The following is a 4355-nucleotide window of genomic DNA, read 5'->3' as shown; positions in this document are numbered from 1 at the left end:
CGCAGACCTAAACGGCTACTAAATAGCGTAGAGAGCTCCGGACTCCGGCGAGGGAAAAACCAGAAGAACGGGCGTCTCCAGTACAGTTGTCCTAGAGCCTAGTGGGGAGGGAGGATATGAAAATTACTGTATAATGGCTCTCAGTCTCAGAACTAATGTTGTTTTTTTTCTTTTTGTTTCCTTTTTTTTTTACGACTGTCCTGGTCAAAGACGAGGCTGGAATGGCGCCAGATACACATGTGAGCCAGCCAGGAAGTTATTGAGCGCCGCTACGACGCTAGGTTATATTTGCATCGCTTGTTCATTATCCTTTAAATTTGGAGTAGCCTACGTCGGTAAGCTGTTTTAACTCTATCGCTGTACGCCCTGGGGGTCATTTTGTACTTGTACCCCCGGGGTTGAATTCTTCACCTTTTAGAATACTTCGAGTACGAAGATCTCTTTGAAGCTTTCTTATTTCTCAAAAAAATCATTTTGACAGACTTCTATGCAAAGCGTACGGATCGGATTTACGAGTAAATTTCTTCTTTGGAAAGTGGTGGCACAGATGAGTTCCCTACGTCGTAAGGATACGATAGTAAAACACGACGTACGGATACGGTTAACTGTCCGAAGACCAAAAAGCAAGATTTTTCCGGGGAGTTTCACTCTTTAAAACGATTGTTGTACTTACATAATGTATCTTTTATTGCTTTTTTTTTTCAACATAATTCCAAATTTGAATTTCAACAAAATATTTCTACAGCATAAATCATTTGTTAGAAATCATTTGTTATCTGCATCATAGAGATGAAAAAAAAAATGGGGTCTCATATAGTACCCTACACCTTCACATTTTTACTTTTATTCATCTGTTACTCCAATCACCTATATTCTGATGTTTATTTCTTAACTGTACTTGCGTCATCAAAAATCTCAAGTAATATGGAGTACGCTTACAAAATTTCTGAACCACATCATCTTCAACAGCTGAAGAATTCTGTATCAACAAAAGAAAATGAGAGAACGTCTGTTCAAAACCATGATCTGAGGTAAGTCTTTTAGTAGTTGAAAAAATAGTTTTGGTAAGAGTTTTAAGCACTTGAAACACAATCAGGTCATATAGGTAAGTGCCTAAGATTTTAGGTATTATTAAAGAGTAACAGACGAAGAAAAGAAGGCGGAGAAATAGAGACGATAGATGTATATAGGAAAGAAGGAGCAAAACCACATCGGAGTGCCTAGTTTTCCGACCACACACTAAGGTCAGTGGAGTGGTCATCCAACCATTGACAATTCCAGATATTCCTCTAAATTACCCCTAACGAACCGCATTAATGTACATATCTGAACGAAAGTAAACAAGAACATCGTCAGGTAAAAATAACGACTACAAGAAAAGATGCGATATAACATTACACAGTAGTAAGTTTGGTTTTCTTCACAAATCATGTAATCTAAATCGATCATAATGTTTTGGTCACTATTTGGTCACTCAAGAACACACACGCACCCAGACACGCACCAAGACACACACACACACACACACACACACACACACACACACACACACACACACACACACACACACACACATGCAAACACACACACACGCGCGCGCACACAAGCATGCATGCAATACCCATGATCACAGACAAACATAGAACACAGACATAATTACACTAAATGACGTTTATATTCTCACTTATAAATATATCAGTAACATACATTCTCAAACATAGAGAGGAATCACGGAAGTTAAAAAGCAAAAATAATGCCAGTTGTCATATATGCATAATTTCCCATGATTTTTACGTAAAAAATATGGCTTTTACCTGCAAGAAAGCCATCACCAATACCAGAAGTTTACTAAAGAAATGCACATTTTTATTCCAGTTCTTTCATGTGTGAATAGGACGGACGAATGTGTAAGAGTGTATTTATTCACGACGAGTGTTACGTTCGGGTAGTCAAATTTCAGACACATCGTACTCTCAGCTTCCTACAGTTCATATAAAAGGACAGAACCAGTCTTAAATTAACCCAAGGCTTTCCCTCTTCCATCACAAATCAACATTTTTCGTCTTATTGTTCTTCATTTTTCTTACCATCAGAGACTTAAAAAGTGTCCCCCCTTGAGCTGCATGGAATATCGCTAAAAGGAGCCGTATTTTCTTTACACAATAACAACTTTCCCCATTTATTAAATTTTTCTCCCAATTTATCAGTGGCGTTCACTGGATTCCATTGACTCTAAATATGACTAGTTCTCCATTTTCTTTCTACCTGAATACATCTGCAAAGGGCACAGTAACTCAGAAAGACGAAGTTTTAGGAAAGGCTAAAAATACAGGCCTATCTGTATTCCGCGACAATTACAGACTGGAAAACAGATCTACCCACACAAAGATTAATAACAAAAATCATGCAAAATAATTATAAAATCCAGACAGCATAATTGATGTAACACATTTTATAACAAAAACTGGAAAATGCACAGCGTGTTTTGCCAAAAAAAACTCAAAAGATTTGAACCTCTTGAAACATGTTTTGCAAGAACAAATTAATGTATTACTATTACTGTAACAAACAAACCCCCCCCCAAAAAAAAAACCCAACCCAACATGAAATAGATTAACCACAGAATCACATCATAAATATAATCTGAAAAAAAAAAGACCTGCACATTATATTAATTAATAATGGTGGTCAACGTGAACAGTCCGATTAGCTGCATAATGTACTTATTAATGAGAAAAATCAGTCTTATCGTTGGTTTATTTGTTTGAGTAAAGAGAAGCACATATCGACACAGTAAAGCTCATTTAGTGCTGGGAAAATGTAAAACAGACAGAAAAAAATAATCGAAGGCAAGGAAAGAAGTAAGACCACCAACCAGTGGCACCCTCCAACCACCCGGAAAAAATCTGCATGTCATTTAATCAATAATATATACTGCTATATTAGTAAACAATTTAGTATAATCACGATTTGAATATTGTAACTCTTTAATCATTATCAGGAATATCTCTGGAGAAAGTGGAAAGACTACAAATTGGTTAAAACAAGGCTGTATGTTTAGTTTTGCAAAAAAGAAAGCGAAACTTTGCTACACTCTTCTACGAACACTGCATTGGCTTCTGTGAAGAAAAGAATTGTATACAAGTTCGCCACTCAGTGTTACAAAATTTTGAAAAATGCTAAAATGATAATGCACCATCACATTTATCAGTTAAAGTAGTGGGTGAAAGGGCATTTGCAACTCATGGCCCCCAAATCTGGAAAGCACTGCCTGGTAATTTAAGATAAATCAAATCATTTAATTCACTCAAAAGTCAGCTAGAGTCATTCTTGATTAAAGAGATACATGTAAATATTTGGGCAGAACATAAATAATGTACTCTTTACATGTTGCTACTTGTATTTGTAAAGTGTTCAGAGCCTGTGTACTTTAATCAGGGTTGATCCCTGTATAAATGCCACATATTATTATCATTATTAATATTATTATTATTATTATTATATTATATATTATTATTATTAATATATTATTATTATAATTCTGAGGGTGCCGACCATGGTGACATTTTCTTAGAAAAAAACTGCACTTTCAGGCCTCCGAATTCAAACAAAGGTGGCATTTATTATTCCTAAGAACACAAGAGGAGCTGGTTTTTTCGTATTAAACGTAAGAATTTATAAAATTTTAGGTCCCGATCACTATATGTATTGTTATAAAGTACCCAAGAATTGACCTATTGGTGCTTTTCTATTTCACTCCTTCAAAATGTGAATATCCGTGGTTCAAAGCTGTACGGACAAAAGGAAATGGAAACCTCTAAAAAAAAAAGCGTACCTTACTTTTTGCTGACATTAACATCATCAGCTCTTCTCACCCCATACCGCAGTATAAGCCACCAACAATTAGAACTCTCCTTGTGCCTTGTAGCCTAGGCCCTACTTTTGTCCTGGGCTATAGCCCCCACTTCTGTAAAGCTGTCCCCATCTCCTTTAGGTCAAAATATAATATATAAGTTCCCTCTACTAGTACTTTTATGCCTTCCTTCCTTCGGTCCTTTGTTGTTTTTTTTCTTTGTGGATTCCATCTTAAGACTTGGTGGGTAATATGTGTTTTCAGTCTTCTCAGTGTGAGTTCAACATTTCTTAGTTGTGTGAAAGCACCTCTTGCCTTGCTTATTCTTGTCTTTACATCTGCATATGTGCCTCTAACCTTGTCTACAATGCTACCTAAGTAAGTTAAGGAATAAACTTCAACTTCCTCTACTGGTGTTTCCCCAAAGGTAATCTGATCGTTAATGGTGGGTGTTGATTCTTCGTATCTTGGTCTTGTCTGGATATTCATATATATATTTTTA

At 36.2% G+C, this 4355-nt stretch overlaps 1 protein-coding gene and 1 long non-coding RNA gene across 2 annotated transcripts in view; one reads left to right on the top strand and one right to left on the bottom strand.

Moving 5' to 3' along the window:
- Positions 1-4355, bottom strand: part of LOC118477424 — a 13630-nt gene that overhangs the window by 6434 nt on the left and 2841 nt on the right. The gene's annotated exons all lie outside the window — the stretch shown is intronic.
- LOC101856331 (something about silencing protein 10) overlaps positions 251-4355 on the top strand; it is a gene marked incomplete in the record, with an annotated part of 39192 nt that continues 35087 nt past the window's right edge. The window contains 2 exon segments of the mRNA XM_005094846.3: positions 251-335; positions 970-1031.

This window comes from Aplysia californica, unplaced genomic scaffold (genome assembly GCF_000002075.1).
Source record: "Aplysia californica isolate F4 #8 unplaced genomic scaffold, AplCal3.0 scaffold00090, whole genome shotgun sequence".
Taxonomy (NCBI): domain Eukaryota; kingdom Metazoa; phylum Mollusca; class Gastropoda; order Aplysiida; family Aplysiidae; genus Aplysia; species Aplysia californica.
The sequence above is the reverse complement of the archived record's forward strand: the minus strand, read 5'-3'. Positions and strand labels throughout refer to the sequence as shown.